Below are 12425 nucleotides of genomic sequence, written 5' to 3'. Positions count from 1 at the left end.
GCCGCCGTGGCCGCCAGCCCACCGTCGACCACCGGGGTCATCACCCGCTCCGCCACCTCCGCCCGAAGGCGGGAGGCGGAGGTGGATGCCCGCGCGTACGTCACCGAGTTCCCGCGGGAGGAGAAGGAGCACCTCGTCGAGCACGCAAAGAGCCTTACCACCACCGTGGCCGCGACACACGCCGCCTCAGAGGCGAGGAATCAGGAGATCTACAAGGAGAATCACCGCTTCGGGAGGGGTCGTCTAGAGCGGCAGAGGGCGTTCGAGGTGAGCGTCACTGAAGCTGCAATAGCGGCAGGCACCGTATTGCGGTTGCCTAGCTCATCGGTAGGCTCCTCCTCCTCCGCCTCTTACTGAATGTGCTCGACAGAGGAGAGGCAGCCGGAAGTAGTACAAAGCCCCTCCGCAGTAGTAGTAGTATTTAGGGGTTATTTTGTTCAGTTCATCTGACTGTAGATATGGTGGAACTGTACAACGTACTTAAAATTAGCTAGTATATATAGTTGAACTAGCTATTTCAGTACGTGGTTGGCAACAATTGGGGAAAAGTTTGGTCGGTTCAGCTGTCGAGTTGAAGTGTTTGTATAAATTAAGAACGGTTGCTTAATCTATGAATGAAATCTATGCTTAATTACTGAATTTTAGTTGCAAAAATTAGATACTGTTAGTGATTTTTAGCTTCATATTTTGACAAATCGCAGTGTTACAAGGTTGACAAATGACGATGTTACTAGATCAACAAATGTCAATCTTTCCACTTTGACAAATGGCAACATACCCAATATGACAGATGCAAATATTAACAAATTGTTTGTAAGTGGTTGCACCGGGTCATCCAAATGAACCGTTTGCGTTGAAGAGATGCACAAATCCTGCTCTCACTTTGCATACAGTGTTCTATCTAAAATGTTTGCGATCAAGAGCTGCAAAAATCCTACTCGGCACATTTTCCCTTGGCTTCCTGGGGAAGCTCCCGGTTTGCATACGGGTGTGCTAACTAAAACGTTTGCGTTGAGTGTTTTATATTTAAAAACCATTGATGTTTTTTCAAAAGAAAATCATTTTATAAGTCTGTACATTAAGAGAGACATCATGTCGTCCCGGGATCGACGGGCGCGGCGCGGGAGGATGGCAGCTGGCGGCGCTGAGAGGTAGCGTTCGACGGCGGCGTCCCATGCTGCTGAGGGGCGCATGCGCATGAAGAGGAAGGCGGGCAGCCATGGAAGTCAAAGGGCTCGCTTCCCAATGAGCCTGCGCAGCATATAGCTTGCACGCTTCCCGGTGAGTCTGTGCATTCGAGGACAGCTTGCACGCTTCTCGGTTAGCCTGTGCACCGGATTGCGCTCGCACGCCTCCCGTTCAGTCAAGGTCAAACAGCTGTTCGCACGGCACCTCCTACAACCATTAAAACCAAGACACATGGCGTCACATTAATGGTTAACAGAACGCACACGGTTTGAATTGTACAAACGTTTGAGATATTAAAGTGGCAGCTATTATTTCAAAATGCCTTTGTTGGCTATCATTATTCGAGTGCGCCTTCTCTTAAAATGGACACAAAAAATACCACAACATGTCGGGTGCCATTCCATGATATCATGCCAAGTTTCATGAATTTCAGACGAGTTTTAGATTTACTAGAATTTAAAAATAAAGTATCTCAACGTTTTGCCGGCAATCAACGGTGCCCTGGTGTTTGAAATTCATTCCTATTTCTTCCGTGGGACCTAAGCATGCACCCAAGGACACATATTTGTTTTTTCAACCAATTTATATGCACCGGAGCATGTGCATGTAGCTCAAATTTGAATTATGCACATAAATGCATTAAAAACTCAGTTAATGCATAAAAATGTCCAAACAAACCCCCAAAAATCACAAGAATTGACACAACACTCCTGTTGTTCTATGTTGACACGAGAAATCTTTTGAAAGCAATAAGAGGCAATGTATATCATTTCGTCCCCAAAGGTGGGACGTTCCCTACCGAAACCATCATGCTTGTTGTGAGAAGCATATACCCAAACCTGCCCCAAATGAGACAAAAAAAATTACCACAGCATGTTGATGCCGCTCCATGATAGCATGCCAAGTTTCATGAATTTCAGACGAGTTTTGGATTTACTAGAATTTAAAAACCAGGTACCTCAATGTTGCGGCCGAGTGACGGTGGCAGGGTGCTTGATATTCATTCCCATTTCTTGCATGGGACCTAAACATGCAACCAAGAACACACATTTGAATTTTCAACCAATTTATATGCATTAGAGCATGTGCATGTAGTTCAAATTTGGATTATGCACATTAATGCATTGAAAACTCAGTTAATGCATAAAAATGCCCAAACGAACCCCAAAAAATCACAAAAATTGACACAACACTCCTGTTGTTCTATGTTGACACGAGAAATTTTTTGAAAGCAATAAGAGGCAATGGATATCGTTTTGTCCCCAAATGTGGGATGTTCCCTATCGAAACCATCATGCTTGTTGTGAGAAGCTCTGGTTTGTGAGAAGCATATACCCAAACTTGCCCCAAATGGGACAAAAAATTTACCATGGCATGTTGATGCCGCTCCATGATAGCATGCCAAGTTTGATTAATAGAATTTAAAACCAGGTATCTCAATGTTTGCGCCGAGTGACGGTGGTAGGGTGTTTGACATTCATTCCCATTTCTTGCATGGGACCTAATCATGCAACCAAGGACACATATTTGAATTTTCAACCAATTTATATGCATTAGAGCATATGCATATAGTTCAAATTTGAATTATGCACATAAATGCATTGAAAACTCAATTAATGCATAAAAATTTCCAAACGAACCCCAAAAAATCCCAAAAATTGACACAACAATCCTGTTGTTCTATGTTGACACTAGGAAAAAATTGAAATCGAGAAGAGGCAATGGATATCGTTTCGTCCAGAAAGGTGAAACGTTTCCTATCGAAACCATCAGGCTTGTTGTGAGAAGCTCTGGATTGTGAGAAGCATATCCCCAAACCTGCCCCAAATGAGACAAATAATTTACCACGACATGTTGATGCCTCTCCATGACAGCATGCCAAGTTTCATGAATTTCAGACGAGCTTTGGATTTACTAGAATTTAAAAACCAGGTATCTCAATGTTTGCGGTCGATTGACGGTGGCAGGGTGTTTGACATTCATTCCCATTTTTTGCATGGGACCTAAGCAGGAAACCAAGGACACAGATTTGAATTTTCAACTAATTTATATACATTAGAGCATGTGCCTGTAGTTTAAATTTGAATTATGCACATGAATGCATAGAAAACTCAGTTAATGTATAAAAAATGTCCAAGCGAACCCCGAAAAATCCAAAAATTGACACAACACTCCTGGTATTCTATGTAGACACTAGGAAAAAAATTGAAATCGAGAAGAAGCAACGGATATTGTTTCGTTCAAAAAGGTGGAATGTTCCCTACCGAAACCATCACACTTCTTGTGAGAAGCTCTCATTTATGAGAAGTTTATACCCAAACCTGCCCTAAATGAGACAAAATTTTTACCACGACATGTTGATGCCGCTCCATGATAGCATGCCAAGTTTCACGAATTTCGGACGAATTTTGGATTTACTAGAATTACAACAGCAAGTACGTCGATGTTTGCCGAAGAGCCACGGTGTTCGAATTTCATCCCCATTTCTTGCATGGGACATAAGCATAAACCCATGGACACATATATGATTTTACAACCCATGTTGATGCACCGAAGCATGTGCATGTAGTTTAATTTTGAATTGTGCACCCGAAATGGCTAGAAAACCAATTTAATGTATAAAATGTTCAAACGAACCCTGAATAATTCCAATTCTTTTGCGACACACATATAGTTGCATGTTCACTGCAATAAAAGGTCTAGCGATTCAAACACCGCCCATTGCCGCTGTGACCCCATTATGTAATTCAAATCAAGATGAAAAATCAAGTAGATCGCACACAGTTTATTATCACCAACCATGTGAGATGCAGCACAAAATATCCTGGAGCACCGTCGGTGTATAGTACGCCTATGGCTTACGCGAGAAGGTGCGTTGTCTACAGTCCAAGGTCGGCGCCTCAAGCACACTAGCTCGCTCCCCAAATATCATTACACTGTTCAATCATCGCCGGTGAAAGATGGGCACGTGGACTCGCGTCGTGAGGGCAACTTCGGTGGCCCACTCCGGCGAAAGCGCAGCCGCAGCCGCCATGCGCGTGCTAACAAGGTGCATGAGCGCGTCCGCAATCTGTGACCGGGCGGCCAAGGCAGCCCAGAAGGCCGTTGTTTCTTCTCAGGTGGCGTCAGCAACATCTGCCTCGGGGATAGCAATTGGCGAGAGCGGCACAACAGCTGTCCGTTTCGCAGCAGCGGCCTTAGCCCTGATGGAGGCCGCCCATGACCATGTCGAGGCCTCCCACGCCCAGCTCATGGCGGCCACCGCACAAATCAAACGAAGCTTCTCCGATAACGGTCGGCAACCCACGGCCGAAGAGTTGGCAATCGCCGAGAGCGTTCAAGCAGCCGTCCGTTCCTCCGCCGCATACCTTGCGACGACGGAGCCCATCCAAGCCCAGATCGCGGCTGCCCACGCCCAGCTCGTGGTGGCCTTTTCCAAGGAGATGGCAGACGCGGATGACGAGATGCTTGCCGAGTATGGTGTGATAGATGCATGGAGCCCCTTCCCCAAGAGACCGTCGGGTGCGAATTGGACATGGAGGCGGCGACAGAGATCGACGAGCACCAGTCGTAGTACTAGTACTCTTTGTTTTGTTTAATTAAGAGCACCGGTCTTTAATTTGTTAGAATAATGTTTAGGTCAGCTAGCTCTATTTAATTGTTGAACTTGCTCGATTAAGAAGTATGGGTGTGCTGTAGTCTCCCTTGTGTACCCAAATTATGCAATGACGTGGATGACCACTGTAACCATGGAAATTCGAACCAAAATTTTTGACGTTCAAACTCATCACACACGGGTTAAGCTATCTGAATCGTTTGTGATGTTCACATATCGTACACAGTTCTGAATAAGGGACCGTGTCTGATGACACTTTGCGTGCTAGTTTTTTCGCTGAAGCGATTCCAAATTTTCGGCTTTCGCGGAAATATCTACCTCCCCGCCCCCTCCCCCTTACCAAAAGACACATTTCCCTTGTTTCCGCCTTCCTTTCCAAGTTGAAACCTTCACTCCTTGCTTGCAGTGCCCCCTCCTTGTCAGCGACCCTCCTTCACGCTGCTCGGCCTCGTCTATCCAGGCAGGTAATCCACACCTGACCCTCCTCCTCCTCCTCCTCCTTCCACATCCCACATGCCCCGACCGCCGGTGCGGGCTCGACACCTTCCACCAAAATCACCGACCCCTCCACCAAATAAGCGCCGCCCTAAGCCATGGTGCATGCAGTATAGCCAGGATCTCAAGGAGCATTTGGCAGCGGCGAAGCAAATCGCGGCCGCACGCGCGGATAAGGTCGCGATGGCTGCCGTTTGTGCCGACCCCCAGATCTTGGAGGAGCACCTTGCCATTTGCTAGCTATGCCGGTTAAGCATGCTCGGTTTACCCGTTGCGTGTGCTGCTCCTGCCTTTCCTTCACAAATTCTAGTGAATTGTGCTATCTAATTTTACCATGCGATCTGTTGCTCTAGTGTATATGTTCTATATGTCATGCAGTGTGGTGCTCACTTATTAACTGTTTTGTTAATTAGTTGTCGTCTTCGGTTAACTGTTTGGTTCAATTCTGCAAATGTGATGTTCAATTCTTCAGGCTGCAATTTTGTATTGTCTTCCATGTGAGAAATAAATTGAATTTATCTTTACAAAATACATGAGAAACAAATACAATTGCTATATTTCCAAGTTGTCAAGCATGCTTGGTTTTGTTATACATTGTGCAATGTTGTGCTCAGTTAACGTTTGGTTCATTTGTGTTGTGGTGTTTAGTTAACTGTTTGGTTCAATTCTGCCATGTGATGTTCAATAGTTGTGGGTGCATTCTGTTATTGTATACCATGTGAGGAATAAATTGAATTTGGATGTAGTAAATACATGAGAAACAAAAAAAATTGCTATATTTCCAAGTTGTTAAGCATGCTTGGTTTGGTTAACCGTCTGATCTTCTATTAGGAGTATATTATATTGTGCAATGTGGTGCTCAGTTAATGTTTGGTTCATTTGTTGTGGTGTTTAGTTAACTGCTTGGTTCAGTTCTGCAATGCGATGTCCAATTGTTGTGGGTAGAATTTTGTATTGTTGTGCATGTGAGGAATAAATCGAATTTGGTTGCTTTTAATACATGAGAAACATATACAAGTGCTATATTTCCTAATTCTTAATCATGCTTGGTTTGGATAAATGGGTTTTCCATGTGGCTTGAATTAATCTGATGAATCTGCAATGTGCTTATTTTTCATCAACATGTTTTATTGATAGCATGCAAACCCTTACTTAACCTGATGACTAACTACCTTATATGTGTTGCAGGAAAACAATGGGAAGCACTGAGGTTTACAATCGAGGTTAGCACGTGCATGGTCTGTTGTCTAATAGCACATTATTGTGCAATTGCAGGAACCATTCTAATATTTAGGTTTTAACAATTTGGTCTTGCACATGTAGGTCCTGCTATCAGAGGTTTTGACCCACTGTTCAACCCTTTTTGCATATGGGGAAATGAGTTGTCCATGAATATCAATCGAATTAAGGAACTCAGAAAGATTGTTAGGATAAAGAAATTAGCAACAAAAAAAACAAGATCTTTCTCTGCACAATGAAGAAGACATCAGTTCACTACAAGATGGTACTAACTGTTATACCTTGCCTTTTTTATTACTTTGCCCCATTTCCAACATAGAGAAGATATTTATGCACATCCTTGTTTTCAGGCCTTTCCAAAGCAGTTCACTGATGATTACCTCTCAAACCACCACTATGGTCAGGAGGGGAGGAAGGTTTTCATACAACACCCATGGTTCAATATTGAAGTGCTCCTGAAGAGGACGAAGGACGGGCGGTCAATCATCCACAGGCACTCGCCTAAAGTTGCAAAGACATTCAACATGAATGAAGGCTCAATATTCGTCTTCCACTTCAACAGTTTTCCAGATGAGATGCATCTGTCTATATACCGTCTATGATGCTAATTTCGAAAGGTTCTACATGTTTCATGTGAAACTTGGTGCTGGTGCAGTTGTGCAATGGGGTAGCTGAGTGCTGAAGCTATATCATGTTGTACTATGATGTATTTCAATTATGAAATCCTGCTTCCTTAATATGGAAATGAAATATATTATGTGCTTAATATGAATGTCAATTAGATTAATAAATGGATTATTAATAATAGGGCAATTAGCCTGCTAATGGAGAATTAGCCTGCTAATTGTGTTTTTTTTCTATTGCAAACGGTTATTCAGATTATACCGTGGGCGATGACATCAGGCAACGCATACAGTTTCTAGGAATAAACCATGTTGGATCAATGAACAATCACACATGACTTTCTCTTGATAACTGTTTGCGTTAGGCCACCCTGCGCAAACGTTTACCACATAAAAACTGTGTGTGATGGACAAACTTTGCCACACAGTTTCTTCTATGGATCGTGTGTGATGCATACAATAATGCAAACGATAATTTTTTTAATATCGTGTGCAATGGCAATGCTATCACAAACGATTTAACGAGAAAAATCGTGTGTGATGTACCTGTGAACGGAAACGTTTTCCTTGGAGCGACTGTGTGGGATGTACATACGAATGGAAACGTTTAGCGGGGACTGACTGTGTGGGATGTACTTGTGACAGGAAACAATTTCGCCTGTATAATTGTATTTTTAGCTCTACTGTACGTATTTCCATATTTGAGCGCTCGTCGGTCGCACACGACCTCATTTTGGCGAGCGTGTGTGCCAGGAGGGCATATCCCCGACGGTTTATGGGTCGAGTGGGAAGGACCCCCTATCACCGTCACTCACTAGGCGACGGTTCCAAATGCCATCGCGGAAAGGGGTTAACACCATTTGTATAGCACCGACGCGTACTAGTGATGGCACCACACAAAATCTGGCTCGTTCTCTGTCAAATCAACGTATCATGTTGAATTTAATCACCAATATAGGAATCAATGGAATAGGTCCGATGGTCAGGGCAGCCAGTTCATGTACAAAATATGGAAATATTGTTGGAGGCTGTGGGTCCCTGGGAAGATCAAGCATTTTACTTGGAAAGTTCCCAGGGGTGTGCTACCATGCTTGGGGACATTGGCGGGGAGACGCATACCAACGACAGCGCAATCCCAATATGGAGGATTCCCAACATTGCTTGTTCACATGTTGTAGAGCTATGGATATTTGGAGTCACCTTGGGGTAAGACACTACTGCAGGATGCTGCTAACGCGACACTACGACCAGAGACCCTTCGACGAAACTGTGTGCGATGCCATAATCGCAAACGGCGGTGTAAAAAACCCGTCAAAAAGGTGCAAAACATTTGCGATGGAGGATGCATCAAACACGGTTCAGATTTTAGTTGCGTGTGCGATGCAGGGCATATGGTTCAGCTCAATTAACCGTTTGTGATGAGGAGGAACAAAAGAAACGGGCATCCAAATGAAGGTGTGTGATGTACAACATACGGTTCACTCGGATGAACTGTTTGTGATTAGGCAACACAAAAGAAACGGTTAGCCAGATCAAAGGTGTGTGCGATATACGACATGTGGTTCACTCGGATGAACTGTTTGTGTTGAGATATGAGAATAGAAACGGTTCAAATGAACAATATGAGTGTGATACGAGGCAAACAGGTCTGTAATCGGAAATGTGTGCGAAGACTGATAACATTACAAATGATTACTGCTAACAAGCCGTGTGTGTTGCGAGCAAACGATTGCTGGTATACAATTGTGAGTGATTGATGAAAACATCACCGCCGGGTTCCATTGTTTAGTCCGTGTGCGATGTGATTTTCATTGTCCGCACAACATCTACGCACTGTCTACAAAGCATCAACATATATACTTAAAAAGACAGCATTGCATAACCAAATTAAGCATACAATTACACAAGTGACTACACACATAACATTTCCACACACCAAAGAAGCAATTACATGCATACTAAAGTAGGAGAAACGAGGATCTAATCATCTACTTATTGTTGCAACGACGCTTGCCATTGCTCTGCTTCTGACTGGATCCCTGGCCGTTTTGGGGAAGGAGGGACTTCCTCATGTCAACGATCCGCCTGTACACATGTCGTAGCTCGTGCACGCCTCCTTGGCCGCGTACACGACGTGAGCTTTGTCGAGTTTCTCCATCCAGGCCGAGTGCCAGGCACACTTGTCCTTGTTGCACGAATCCTTCATGTCTCTGTAGTAGGGATCGATGATGACCTCGGCACGGTGAACCAGTGAGTCCTTCTCATGCTCCTTGCTGCCCTTGATCTTGTATTGGCCCTGGATGTCGACAATATTCTGGCAGGCGATGCCCGAATTCTCGAGCGCCTTTACATCGTTGGTGAACATGTAGTGGGGGCCGTTGACAAACCTGGCAAAACGCTCGCAAGGCCTTGTGGCCAGGCAGTAGTGGTAGACGAAGACGTGGTGGTGCACGCACATCTGGGTGACGGCAACCTTGGGACGAGACCCGACATGAGCATGGGTGTACTCGAGGTCGAACCCAACCACCTTGTACTTCTCCTCGGCAAGCAACAGCTCCATGATGTGGATGGAGTGCTCCACCCAGACCGCCTCGCTGGTGTACACCATAGAGAGGTCCATGAACCTTCTGTGGGTGTCCACCACGGCACGCATGGTGAACTGCTTCTCGTCGTCGGCAGCCGCTCGGAGCGCCAATGGAGTCGCGTAGGATACCCTCTAAGAATTTCTCATGGTGGGTGTGCTTCTTGCAATGGTGGGACGCGATCGAAAGATTGAAGAGACACAAGGGTAGGTTAAATGGCCGCTATAATAAATGGGGGCTGGTCGGCGTGTAATCGTCACGTCTTGTCACGGCGTTCATAGCGGAGGATTCTAGTGCACGCTTGACAACACCACATCGCACGCATGGGCTCGAAGAGGCGCCAAATGTATCATCAGTGAGCTTGTTCCCGCGCTACCGTGCTGTTTACCGCACAAGCTTCCCGCCCGGCTAGTTTGGCCATGCGTCGGCTAGAAGAGGGACAAATTGTGGGCGTTTATTGGGAAAAAGCTTTGTAAAAACGAAGTGTGTGGAATGACTTCGGTCATAAGTTTACCCTTGGGTGATGAGGCCAAAGTTACATAGAAGGGTGATGATGGACACTCAAGGGCGATAATTAATTCTGTGCTCTACACTGCACACGGTGGAAGAAACCAACTGTGTGCAATAATGTCGAAGATCACAGTCGAGTTAGCTATACAGATCATGTGCTGTGAGATTGACAAGGTAAACTGATTCAAGAAGGATTAATTGTATTGGTGCCCCTAGTTGGGTCACGCTCGACAGATTTGCCCCTAGTTTTTCAACAATTGCGGTTTTGCCCAGCTCACTTCACTCGCCTTGTGTTTTTGCCCTTCCGGGGCGGTTCCGACCAATGAGCAGTTGCCACGTGGCGAACCGTGATTGGTCGGAACTGCCCCGGCAGGGCAAAAACACAAGGAGAGTGAAGTGAGCTGGGCAAAACCGCAATTGTTGAAAAACTAGGGGTAAACCTATCGAGTGTGACCCAACTAAGGGTATAAAATCAATTATCCCATTCAAGAATGGTTAATAAAATCTAAGATCATTGCATATTAAGGTCAAAATAGTGCTAGCAATATACGAGTCTCATACTATGCCATTTCAACGACTGTACCACAAAAGCTCGAAATGTTACAAGGTTCAAATTCCAGAGTTATATGGCTCAAATTCAAAGATTACAAGGTTGAAACTGATATTAGAAATGAAATTCAGCTCATCAGTTGCAAACGCTCGCGCTAATCCACTGAACATGGATATCAGAGAGGTTCAATCTAATATCACCGCTTCTAAGTCTGGCTTCGAAACCTCACATTTTTTGCAAAGGGGTCAGCCACTGAGAAGTCATGTATGGGGTTGACATGATGACTTCCGATTACTCTGTCATCTGAAGTTCCAAAATGAAATTCAGCATTTTTGGAGCCTACTCCATTCTGCCGCAGGCGCCGGCGCTGATCAACAAACCATTCATTTTTCAAAATAAATGTAGGGCAAACCTCATTTCCTTAAGCACCCTTGCTCTAAGAACAAAGAACCTGGTGAATATAATCTCCGGTAAGGTCCCTAGGTAGGAGTTCAAAGTAATTTCTGAGAGATGCAGATCTAGGCATTCGACATGATTGTTATATTATACCACATTATCCACCACTGGGCCTAATCTTATCTACAAAAGAAGAAAACGTGTTAGTGCCAACATGCAGTTTTGCACATTACTACAGGCCTAGCTATTTGGTTTGCAGGATTTGTAAAATGCACTAACATGCCATCTCCGATCTGACATGATTAACATGGGCATTTGATTACATTCTAGAAAAATGTAGCCTTCTTCACAAGAGGTTGGAGTGGATGAAAAGTTCCCTAAGAAAACTAGTACAGATGAATCCAAAGGAGAAATGCTTATTGATTGTAACCATATGGATCAAGCAACCAATATTGGGGGGGGGGGACATGTATGTACTGAAATCCTCCAAAAGAACCTTCATAAATTGTACTACATTGTCATTATAAACTTGGAAAAAGGTGTCACAAATTGAACTCCCTTATGGTTAACACTTAACAGGAAAGGAGCATCACCTTGATATATAGCTTCTCCAGGCACGGAAAGCATCTCAGGAAACTGACAACTTGCTCTAGATCAGGCCCAATAGATTCTAGTGCCAAGACCTTCACTCTGCGCAGTTTCGGGGTCAAGCTTGTCGGAATCATTTTCTGAATGACAGACGAACAAACATCTTCAAAATTAGAAATAATGTTAATTTGTAGAAGGAGAGGTAGAAGGTGGATGTTGTACCTGAACGGGTGTGGATCCAATAACAAGTTCGGAGTGTTTGTCAGACGAGTAGCCCACCACTTTCAATTTTGGCACAGAAATGACATTGATTCTTGTTGGACCTTCTTGATCAACTACAAGTAATCTCTCAAGTGCAAGTGTGTCCTAGATGACCATACCGTGGTACACATCTTGTGATGTCTTCCTGCCGCACCAGAAACTCACATAAATAGTCCGGAGAGTCATGGAGGTGATGTGGAAGGTACTCAACCCATTGATCGCCTGAAGACGAAGGTACTCGAGTGCAGTACAGCCAAGGAGTAGGCACTCCATTTCACCCTTTGAGAAGCAGATGGCGACGAGCTCGAGGTGCTTCAATCGTGGTAGAATAAGAGTGGGCGCGTCATTAAGGGGCGGGAAATGGCAGTTCCTGAACT

The sequence above is a fragment of the Triticum dicoccoides genome, chromosome 5B (genome assembly GCF_002162155.2).
Source record: "Triticum dicoccoides isolate Atlit2015 ecotype Zavitan chromosome 5B, WEW_v2.0, whole genome shotgun sequence".
Lineage (NCBI taxonomy): Eukaryota > Viridiplantae > Streptophyta > Magnoliopsida > Poales > Poaceae > Triticum > Triticum dicoccoides.
This window is presented reverse-complemented; position numbering follows the sequence as displayed.